General features: G+C 36.7%; 1 long non-coding RNA gene across 5 annotated transcripts in view; it reads right to left on the bottom strand.

Moving 5' to 3' along the window:
* Positions 1–7,658, bottom strand: part of LOC116086070 — a 503,346-nt gene extending 495,688 nt beyond the window's left edge. For 2 of the 5 annotated variants that reach the window (XR_004116812.1, XR_004116813.1), the window contains exons 1-2: positions 7,538–7,658; positions 6,662–6,946 (exon numbers count right to left, since the gene is read on the bottom strand). This is a non-coding gene — a long non-coding RNA (uncharacterized LOC116086070). Of the gene's footprint in view, positions 1–6,661; positions 6,947–7,174; positions 7,484–7,537 lie in introns of those variants that run through there. The other 3 variants (XR_004116811.1, XR_004116808.1, XR_004116810.1) reach the window with 2 other exon arrangements.
* Between the last annotated feature and the right edge of the window lie 4,651 nt (positions 7,659–12,309).

Here is a 12,309-nt window from a genome sequence, read left to right as displayed (position 1 = left end):
TCTCCATTATACTAGAATTTACCTCAAGGACAGCATTTTTAACATTCTCTTTCTTTCATTAACACTTTCATACATCAGCTCTAACCAGGATTTCTTATTTGAGTCCTTTCCCAATAAGAAACAAAGTCACTATAAGAAATTTCACTGGCACCAAAAATCTGGTCACTGAATGAATGCCAGATGCTCAGACTGCAGTTAAATATTTTAGGGATGCCATTGGCTAGGTGACTAAACTCTATTCTTTCTTAACTCCACTTGCCTTAAATATTGCTTACTCAAGAATTCTGAAAAATACAGAAATAAATGACTCCCTAAAGTTTACATGTAATCTGAGATGTTCTTAAAGGAAAGAGAAAGCAAACTGAGTTGATGGTAAATATTAGTTTATCACAGCTATGCCACCATCACTAAAAGACACTATGCCTTCTAAATAATAAAGGACAGGAGTTTATTTCTTTTAATACTACCATGAACCAAATAAAGGATTGGATCATCGGGTTCTTTTAAAGCGGGTGCTACTATAAACATGAGTAGACTGAGCACAGATAATTTGCATAATATGTCAAGATCTAAGGTAAGGGAGTCTAGATTCAGAATCAGGCATCTGGCCAGGAATCCTGCCATTGTAAATCTCTACACTACTCAGTAGAATTCAGGGATCACTTCATAGCAATAGTTCTTCACTTTAAGAGCTCTTATTTTCATTGTGTACACATAAGCATTCACACATTTCTTAATTACTTCATCAGGCACACACTTTCTTCATAACTTTAGAAAGCCATGAAATAATGTGTTGTTCTAGCCCACAAAGAAGTAATGTTTATGTTGCAGAATTTTTCCTATCCAATTACATTAGTGCAGAGGAGGCCTGTGATTGGACAGGGAAAAGGGGGGAGTTAAAGTAGCAGAGAGAGAGAGAGAGAGAGAGAGAGAGAGAGAGAGAGAGAGAGAGAGAGAGAATCTCAGCAGAGAAGAAAAAGGAGAATGGAGGCCAGCATTATGATTTCATAATTGGAATAAAGCTTTTATCATTATCAATTGACTCTGAAATTATTGTATTGGCATCTTGTAAACTATGATTTTATAGATTCAGAAATCTGATTGGTTCATTATAAGGTTCAAGGGCTTTGATTCTACCAGATAAATGGGTGTTGAGATGGCTGATTATGGGGAACATGGGGTGTTGTGTGGTAGCAAGAGGAACTTGGGGGCCCCCACTGGAGAGTTGGCGGACAGAGAGACCACTGATTTGAGTCACCTGGCATGATCCTTGTGACCACATGGGGCTAGAGAGTTGGCAGGATAGAGAAGCAGAAGCACAGAGAATTGGCAGGGTCTTTTTTAATATTTCTTGCAACATGTTTAAAAATATAAAAGTAAGGGAATCTTAGAAGAAAAAAATCAAGAAGTTCTCAATAGAAAATTATGAAAGGCAGACTTGAAATAACAGCAAGACTCTGGAAGTTACTAATGAAATCTCAACACCACATGCATGGTTCTAGTATCTGCCAAAATCAAAAAAGCTCTGTTTCTCATCTTGTTGGAGAGCCCAGTAGTACTCTCTGGAGCTTTCAATGTCAGGAATTCAGATGAAGAACAGGTAAAATGGAAGTAAAAGTCATAGGGTTCAAAACTATCACTTTTCTAGATTTTTTAAAAAATATGAAATTACAAACTGTGCAATAAACTAGGTACTTTAATTTGACCTACACATGAACATATTTATTTAAGCGATTTGCATAATGAATAGAAAAAACAATGTTAAAATTTGAATTTGAGAAGGTGAGGTTTACTGTTTGCACGTTTTTTCTGGAATATGATAGGGGGAATGTACACGATATATATATATTCACATATGTGTGTGGAGGGGTGTGGGTGTGGGTGTATGTGTGTGTGTGTGTTTCTAAATATAACCAGCCCAGTCCATATAAGAGCACACCAATTGATTTTCCAGCAACCAGTGGTCTGAATATATGTGATATGCACACACATATATGTGTTCATATATACACATATAAAACAATTAGTGAAAAGGGGTCTGAGAATTTGAAAGAGAACATGAAGGGATATATGAAAGTATTTAGACAAATGATGCTAACCGAGGAAATTATGTAGATTATATTATTATAACATCCAAAATGAACCAAAGGAAACATGGTACTGCTATAATAAACCTGAACTGAAATATGAACCAAAGGAAATATAGCAGAGAATGTGGCAGATGACATACAGCTTGTCCACAGAAAATAGTAGTGATTAATCTTCATCTTTTTCTTTCTTTTGTTGTATAGTATCCAGGTATACACATAAAAAAAATCATACATATGAGCTGCAAGATGTTAGTTTCAGCCCATAAAAACACTTTATGTGCCCCAACATATTGAACACTGTGCTTAACATTGATTATGTTTTCATGGCCAGATAGAAAGTGACACCGGAGCACACAAATCCAGTGTCATCTAATACTTTCCCAAATTATGAACAGCTGTTTGGTCCCTTGTCAGTTTATCTAACAATGCTGTGCCAGCATCAGTGTTTATCCCTGCTTTCATAAGTCAATAATTAATTTAGAACAAGCATCCCAGATTATTAAGGAGGGCAACATAGGGGAGAGATTCTACTACTTCTCTCTATTGCTACTTTAATAAGTTTAGAAAGAAAATATTCAGGGGTCACACCTCCAACCATGAAGTAGGTCAACTGCTCTCCATCTGAGATGTTTCTCATCCGCTCTGCCACTCTCTGGGCTCTGACATAGAGTCTTGTAAACAGAAGATCCTGGGAAGACTCAACTCTTTTCCCTGTCTTCCAGAAAGAGGTATTTACTCCAAGTGGCCACAAGTTGGTTCCCTGCATTCAAAAGCTTCAAATTCATCTTTAACAACTGTGTAAGTGGAAACACTTCATTACTGAGATAACTGGTGATTTTTAGCAGAATAAAAAGGATCCAAACCAGCATGATTATCTATTTTAAAGCCAAACTCAAAGAACCCAAAACTATTTAATCAAATTTTTACCTCAATATGAATTAAATTAACAAAAGCCACAGTGAAGTTAACCCAGGTGTTAGCTTTGCAAATTTAAAAAAAAAAATCAAAACTATAATTGCTTAATGAGTATAAGGATAAATTTACTGATTACATTACAGTATAGTTTTAAAAAAATAAAATTTAGCCTTCTTCTTCATCCACCTATAGAGCCCAAGTCCTGCTCAGAGTGATCAATTTCATAAGCATATTCAATTTGTATTAATCCTAGATGATTGCAAAATCCTATCTTCCTGACTTTTAAAGCAAACATCATTTGGCAGAGTAAAAATATATTCGTCCAGTCTTGTAATCCTGTCCTAGTAGAAGCTATTTCAGGCTATTCCGGGGAGCTGAACAAACATATTTAGAACTCAGAAATTTTTTCCCTTCTCTTTTATAAAATATGCTTTATAAAAGCCCATTTCCATGCATTTTTATGTTTTCCAAATATAAAAAGATGTTATAGATTTTCTATTTTATTTCCTTTACACAAGTGGGAATCAACACTGTGCAATGGTTTTTCAAATTCTTATGACAAAGATTTAGAAAGGTCTTGACAAGATCATTGTTCACCAAGGAATTAAGCACAATTTATCAGGAGTACTATAGCCAAAAGAAAACTTATGTAGAAAGGTAGCATAAAAATAAAATCTTTTCTGCCTTATACTATCAAGCTGTTCTAAAACATCTAAAAATGCATTCCAAGGGACATTATACTAGAGTAGAGATATAAAACACATGTACTAATTTTGAGAAGATAAAACTCAAGTCCATGAATCCTGACCTCTTGAACTTCAACTTTAATTGCTCAACTTTCTCATGTAATTAACCCATTCATGTAATTAATAGTAGAGTTTGATAATTTTCTTGCCATAGTTACTTTGCAATTTAATAAGACAAAGCTCACTTTTTTTGAGGTTTTTAAAGCATCAAATTCTGTGAGCTTAATTCTGCATTTGAAACACAATGAAATACATTTTCCTACAATAGGTTATTGAAAACACACACAACAACAAAGTTGTGTTCCTCTTTTCTGAGCCTCACTTTGAAGGTCCACTGAAGTGAATGGCACAGCATAGCTAGGGTAAAAAGCTGACATCTACATCCTAGTAGTAATAGCTGACAGCATTATAACAATATCTGTAATTCTTGCAATTTCTGTAATGATTTACAATATATATAATTCATTAGGTGGGATATGAATTCCAACTGCAGGAATATAAGTCATTATCCTAAGGCCTAGAGGCTCAAGGTCAATTCAATGTGGTCTCTGCCTGTAAGGGTTTAGTCACACAAATGTACACATGTGACTCTATAAAACTATTAACAGTCATGCATGCAGGGATGGAGGTACAAAGAGAAGGGCGGAGAAAGGAGAGACTTGGCTATGGTTTGCAAAGACTTTACAAAAGGCAGACTTAACCAGCTGTTAGAGCAAATGAAGCCTTCGGTGGTTAAGAAACAGAAAGATGTTCCTTAGAGGGAAACCCTAAGGTGACACCTGAGCGTTTTTTTTTCACTGGTAGGGAAAACAGAGATAAATTCAGTGACCTCATCACATTTACAAGAGGATCAGAGTCCTTAGTGGAACCAACACCTAAGGCACAATGGCTTTTTCCTCCACCACTTCTTCGCCTTCCTGAGCAGAGACAATTGCTCTGCTTGCACTGTGGGCTCCACCCTCAGCTAATGCTCCATTTTGCCACACCCTTTAGAGGACCTGGCTAGGACATCCACAGAAGCACACAGATAGCCATGTCCTCACCAAACATATGACATTTTCGTAGTGTCTAGGCAAGCAAATACATTTAGGTGTAATTGCTTCTCTCCCTCCATCCACTTCCCCATCCATTCAAAGAGATGGGAGTTTGAGCTGTTGTCACCTGGCACGCTCTATAAAATTTTGATCCATTTCTTTCAGCCTTCCACTTTCAGGCTTCACTTTTTTTTTTTTAGCTTTCCCAATTCTAAGAAATCATAATTCATAACAAGGGGGAGGTTGCAGAATTTTGGCGGACGAGGCTGTCCAGATGTTATTCCTTAAGGGGGACAACTGTGACTGTCCATATGAGTAATGGCTGTGAGTCGGCTAGCAGCCAAAAGTTCTCTTATACCAGAATGTAGAAACCATTTTCCTACTGAGAGAGGGCCCCCAGTAGGATAATATATTATTACACATGATTCAAATTACAGGATCTGCAGCAGGGGAGCTCATGACTGATTCAGGACAGTCGCCCCTGAATACAGATGATGGGATGATGGAATGCCTCATGAATTAAAAGGGCCATGGGTTTCTTGTCTAAACCTTTCATGTGACTATGCCTATCATTGTGCTCGCTAAGCTTCTTTAAAAAATCGTGCACAGTTATGAAACCTTTGTCAGTGTATTTTAAAATTCCATGTCTTTGAATAACTATATCCAAAGCAGTCCTTTAATAAAAAATAGACAATGCGCTTTTGCTATCAGTTCTAGACAACCACATGCCTTTCATGGCAACAATGCAAGAAATATACAAATTAATAGAAATCATATTAAAGTCTGTCCCAGTTTCGCTCTTGGGATGTCTGTAAAGCAAATAGAAATCTTCCCAGACCGCATGTTTCAGACGTTTTAAGCCTTCTAGCGAACAGAACACGTTATCCTGACCAACAAAACACAAATGTGTGAGACAACATTGTACTTCCAAATGTTTTCCCGTAGATAAATGAATTCCTTCGTGACCATGATTTCATTTGCTCAACTCTGGATATATAATGATCCCATAAATTCACTAAAGGTATTGAACTATAAATGGAGATCAGGCATTTTCACAGAAACATTAAAGCAGCTGTTACATATTATGCCTCCTGAGAAACAAATGGCCCTGTCATATTCTGAAATAATATGTAAGCTGTTCTCTGTACTTCTTTTCAAGCCGGTTCTTGTATTCAGTATTTCTAGTAAATGGATGCAAATCAGGTGCATTGTGCTGCGATGGGAAGGGAGAGATTGGTTCAGAAATGACCTCAGTTCTATTCATTAATAAGATGACATGTTGGCTGAGAGCAGTGAAGACAGAATAAAACAAGAGAGAACTTTCCTCCATGTGACAGACGTACATAGAGCTTTTTCTTGGAGAAAGCACTGTATGTAAAATGGCCACTACAACATAAAATCTGAAAACGTGAAAGGGACCTCCAAGATGCAGATTGCTTGGAAAAAAATCACAACACCCATGGCAGCCCCCCCTACCTCCTGCCACCTCCGATTCCCTATGACATTGTACAGTTCTTAGTTGCAACTTGGAGAAAACACATATTTCATTAGACAGGGAGAAGCTAATAAATAAACAGAAGTATGGGATTTTTTTTTCTGAGTTTTTTTTTTCTTTTTAGAAGGAGAAGATAATATTTGCAAGATCAAAGCAAAATAGAATTGTACTTAGAACCATCTCTGATACTGCAGACATCAGTTGGAGGCTGGATAAGAGCTACCAAAGAGAATGTAGCCACATTTTCACATAGCGTTTTAAATTATGCCACCAGAATAATTAATGGAAGGACTTAATCTGGGGGAGGGGAGGGTAATAGGAAAAAGGGGAAGGCTATGTTAAACAAAGTTCATTACTGCATGATGTAAATGAGTTTCTCACCAATGATGTCACTGATTGGCTGAGCTGCAGGACTGGCTTCGAGCATGGCCGGATTGGCTGCTAGCTCTTCTGGTGCCTGCCTGCTTGGGCAGCGGTTGAATCAGATACTTTCTGTCTCTCTTGTTGTCGTTTGAAGCAAATCTTGTTCAGCCCAGCTGTGTCTCCATAGTAGTGGCACCCTAAGAGAGGCTTCCCTCCTGCTTCCCACAGCTCCTCTGTGAGGCCGTCGTTGCTGTGTGAATACCAGCCCTTGGCACGAAGCCCAGACAGCGTTCTCAGATCCGTCTATAACACACACATACAAAAAGAAAAATAAAAGCAGTTCTTTCATCTGAATTGCATCCTAAGGAGGATTAAGGCTTCTATTGCTACTGATTTGTGTTCTTTCAATTTGATGGTTAAAATCGTTTTTGAAACACAGTATCTTCTCATCTGCAGCAGAATACCATTGGTTAAAATTGGATAAAAAAAGAAAAAAGAAAGAAGGGGGAATCCCCCTTTTCCCATGTTTACCTTGATTACAGAAACATACTTCTTCATTTTCTTCCTAATCACCATAACTGATGCTTTTGGTCCCCTACTAGAATTTTAAACTCTCAGCAGATTTCTAATTACAGCCGAGTCATTATTTTCAGGTTAAGACATGGGATCTTAATTAGCATTCTTTTTTTTAGCTATGCGAAATGAGACAGGGCATGAAGCAGAGATGATCTATGGAGAGAGAGAGAGAGAGAGAGAGAGAGAGAGAGAGAGAGAGAGAGAGAGAGAGAGAGTCTGTATAGCTTTTACAGTTGAGCTGATACCCCCTCCAAGCTTTCCCTCCACCACCACCTCCACCACCCCCCTTACAAAATAATGCAGTCATATGAACTTTACCAGACAATGGAGTACTACAGGCTCTCCCCTAGACAAGTCCTTTATAACAAGCCAGTGCTATGTGCTGCAGACAGTGGCCAATCGGCAGGCTCCTTTCTGCAGCAGGGACACAATAGGTGCATTGGCCACACTGTCCTCCTAGACCCTGACTGCAGTTCAGGTTCATTTATTGTACAGTGGAAGGCACATCTGTCTTTAATATTCACTGTGAAATTATCAGTGTGGCTGTCTTCATTTCACTGTGATTACACCAATCTAATTACTGCGCAAAAAGCTGCAGGAGCACCGTTTGCACTGAGTGACGCATAGGCATGTATGCGAAAAGAATATGCACGAACATGCTTGCTTATCTCAGGAATGAAATCCACTGATTATTTCCTTCCCAAAGCTTAATGCTTCCTCCACAACACTTGGGTGAATCTAGACATCATTTTCTGCTTCAAAGGAAAAGTATGTGGGGTGTGTATGTGTGTGTGTGTATGTGTGTGTGTGTGTGTGTGTGTGTGTGTGTGTGTGTGTGTATGATTTAAACATTAGTCTAGTTATTTATTGGTGTGAGCTGTAGGGGTAGAACCGAGTCAGCAAATAAAAGGTAATTAAGGACCTGAAGAATTTTTCTGTATCACTAAGCATCAGAGTAAGAAGCTAAGTCATCTACATGTCTCTCCTTGGTTATGCTTAGATGTTCATTTACTTGCAGTTCAATTGTCATGAGCATCTGCATAAGCTCCATTTGTACATTTCCATATCGCAGAACTATGGTATATCTTGCAGCACTAATTTGATTGCTTAAAAAATTAAATTTTCTGTGAATATACAAGGTCAATATACTATAGCATGGTCTCTGGGAAAACTGTTATCATTTCTGTGCATGTTATATTTACACACACATAAACAGGATGGCAGTGTGACCAATGATTCTACAGCAGAGGAAGAAAAGACAGGATCCAGCTTGCAGAAGTGTTCACTGGTACAGGATACTCGCAGAAAGATAGATTTCTACAATACATGCTTATTTTATGTTCTCCAAATTAGAATGATAACTGAAATATTATTTTTTTCAGGTGGTATTTCACCAATGTTCACCTGTATTGATCAGAGTATTTGATTTTCTGATGACAGTTTTGTATTTAGGTATGGAATTCATCATTATGAATACATGTATATATGTATATATTATATATCCGTAGTGGAGAAAAAGAAGCCAAACAGTGCTTCATTAATATTTATTTTATAATCCTCTTTTGTAACATTTGGAAACTTTCTATGAAATATGGTATTAAGTAGCTTTTTTGAATTTTGGATTTTAATATAGCATTTACTAAGTGCTAGAATCATCTTAAAGGAAAAGCATGGGTCTTCATGTCTATACTTCCCAAAATGCAGTTAGCATAAGAAGGAAGGAGAAGCTAAAAGACTAATAAGACTGAGATCAAAAGGCTCAACCATAAACAAGACTGATAATACAAGAAAATATAACATTTTATTTCTGAACTGGTACAGGTAATAAGACCTGAAAGCAAAGATATAAATTTGTTATTTTCTAGGTGGGTTGAAGAAAAAGGAAAAAAAATAGGTAACTTCTTGCCATTTATACTAATGATTTTTCTATTAAAATAGTTTCCCTAAATATTTGATAAAATTATGTGATATTAATGTATAAAAATTAAATTCAATTATATAATTCTAGCCCTCTTTGTCTTGGTCCTGCTCCTATATACACATATTGAGACACATGTCTATATGCATTCACATAGTGTACACATTAACATATACACATACATACAACACGTTTATGTACAGGTATGGCTGCTTTCATTTTTCAAGACCGTGTAGTTCATCTGCCCACTCATTTCAGTTCTTTGATCTGATAATCCTTTAAGGAAAGTAAAATATGTCATAATTCCTAACAATTTATGTAAAAATATAGATAAATTAAAACCAAAATATTGCAAAATATTGAATTGCAGTAATACAATGAATATATTTTAGAATTTGGTGAGGGGGGTAGAGAAATTAACTACATACATTTTTAAACAGGATTAATTAATTATCCATACCTGACTAGCTTAAATTAGAAGGTATTTATAACCTCGTGAATATCATAAACAGGGGCATTGTTACATCATGAGGTGTGAAGTCAGGCAAGTTCATAGCAATCTTGCTTGTGTTACCAGATATATGTGAATTCAGTATTACTTTCCCTAATTTTCTTCATATATTAATCATACTTTAAAATGATGATATTTTATTATATCAGCTAAATGTGAAATAATTTTACAATGAAAACTTATTAGTAATTATTTTTACTAGAGAAGCTAGACCTAGGTTACAGTTCATAGATTTAAAAGACTCATTTCAGATATGTGACATCTAGCAACAATCAGTAACTGATGTGGTACATTTCTACCTTCTTGCTTCCTTGCTTATTAAAAATACAGCTCTGACCTGCTGCTGTCAGAATAGTCTTAATTGGTTGAGTTTTACTACAGATAAGAAACTGATGGCCTCCTTCCTTAAGATCAAAGACATTCATTTATAAGATAACTGCATAGGGAATGGCAGTGCCATCTGCGCTCACAAGATGGAGGCCAGCAAACTTCTTTATGAAGATCAAAAGCATAACCTTAAGATTTACAATCATGATGATCTCATCAAAAGAGTCACATCAGCGCAAATTGGCTGCAAGGCTGTAAAATAACAGCCAGTCATCTTAACCTTATAAATAATACAATGGGTTCTATAAGAAGAGCCAACTTGGAATGAGATGCAAAACCAATAAATTAAAAGACAACTTGTCAGTCTCCTAAAATGACTCACCCTTTCAAAACAACTTCACTGTGTTTAATAGGTATGGAAAATATTCATAGTATAATTAACATCAAGAACCACAGTGTACACCTCTGTCTCCACAATGACAAACATTCAGATCACAGAACAGGATAAAGTTCATCTTCAAAATGGCTCTAACTTCTGAGGCTTCTGTGCCCACAAATTCACAGCTTGAAATTTCAATGCTAAGGTTTTAGAGTCCAAATGTGCAAATTTCTTTAGTAATAGTTCCTGTGGGGGGATTTGAAAAGCATAAGTTCATAATGTTTTCTCAGAAAAAATTTGTGTAGCTTGTCTCAGCACAGTTAGCAGTGTACCACATGAGTAAAGTTTATTATTAGACTTTTGGGTTTCTAAGACTAATTTCTCTTCTAAAAATTTCAATTCTTTTAATTAGCATTATTTGGGGTAAGGTGCTTTTGATTAGTATGATATAGTAAACAGTGCCATCTAGATATCCAAAATAAAACTGTTGCAAACTAATGAAGAATCTAGTTAAGAATACTCTATTTAAAAAAAAATAGGCCACAGGACTATAACAACTGTTACCATGATGGTCTATAAACAATATCTTTTATTTTCCCTTAAATTACGAGGAATACCAGAAAACTTAGAAAGAATGTTAATAAATATTAATTTATATTAATATCATTAATTTTTACTTTTGACAACTTGAAACATGTATCCAATGAAGTTTTCTTGTTCCATCTCCCACTACAGCCTCTGATCCCAAGGCCCAGAAACTTCCTCATCACCACAGGTTGTTTTTTACTTTCAAGTATTTTCATCTAAGAAGTTGCATGAGGTCCTAAAATCATCTCATGTTTTTAATTATTCTCATTTTAATAACATGATGAGTTGGATGAAAACACACTCATGCTGCCAGGTGATAAACCTTGAATCATTTTAATGGGTGGTGACTGAAGCTGTAATAAGAAGGGGCATTCATGACAGATTACATCACTACATACTGAGAAGAGAGTTTGCTCATCCAGCACAGGTGTGCAAAGGAAGCCAGGTCTTGTCCCTTTCAGAAAGGGAGGGACTTTTGTTCGTATGCCTATTCGACTTGACAGGTAATAGGACGGGAAGCTAATCTGCCAACTAGCTTCTTTCGGTATTTTATTGTCCGCAGTTTCTTTTGACTTATTCCTTCTGTGGTGGCTAGATTAATGGCCCTCCAAACTTGTTCACATCCCAACACCGGGAACTATAATATGTCTCCTTCTGTATCAAAGAGGAATTAAGGGTCAGATATGACAAAGTTTGCGATCCAGCAGCGCTTTCAAGAAGAAAATCATTGTACATTATCTGAACTGTTTTGCCACAATCCAGTGACTCTCTAGAAGTGAGAATGTGAAACAGAAAGGACTTCTGAGAAGTTTTAACAGTAAACCAATGATCTACATGCAACAATAGCTTTCTAGGAGGCAGCTGTCAGTGCGAACAGATGTCTTCATCCCCTGACCATTTGTTCCTAGGCACATTTTCTTGCTGTGTACCCACTCCTTTCTGGTCTTAGGCTTCTGATGGAACATCAACCCTCTCCTTTTCACAGTATTTTTCACCAGAGTGTGTAAGAATCTCTCTCCTCTACATCATGTGGCCATAGTGACTTGATAGATTGCCCTAGCCTTTCATTTCCTTAGCCCTTAAGGACTCCTAGCCCTCTAGTCTGTACTGCTATGAAACTGAACTAATCATATTCAAAAAGGGAATGATTGTTTCAGTCCATGTCTGTTAATCTCTGACGCCCTGGAAAGCCTCCTGTTCCCTTCACCAATAATTGACACCAGCCAAATGTTCTAGTAGCATATGTAAAAAGCAAAAGACTCCTACCGGACTCATCTTTCTAACTCTGAAAATGCTCTTTTATTTTCTTGAGGTAGGTGTCAGGCTGAACAATGAAAATAAGATGACATTTTGAAAGTAGAATGAGA

Source organism: Mastomys coucha, unplaced genomic scaffold (genome assembly GCF_008632895.1).
Source record: "Mastomys coucha isolate ucsf_1 unplaced genomic scaffold, UCSF_Mcou_1 pScaffold12, whole genome shotgun sequence".
Classification (NCBI taxonomy): Eukaryota; Metazoa; Chordata; class Mammalia; order Rodentia; family Muridae; genus Mastomys; species Mastomys coucha.
The sequence above is the reverse complement of the archived record's forward strand: the minus strand, read 5'-3'. Positions and strand labels throughout refer to the sequence as shown.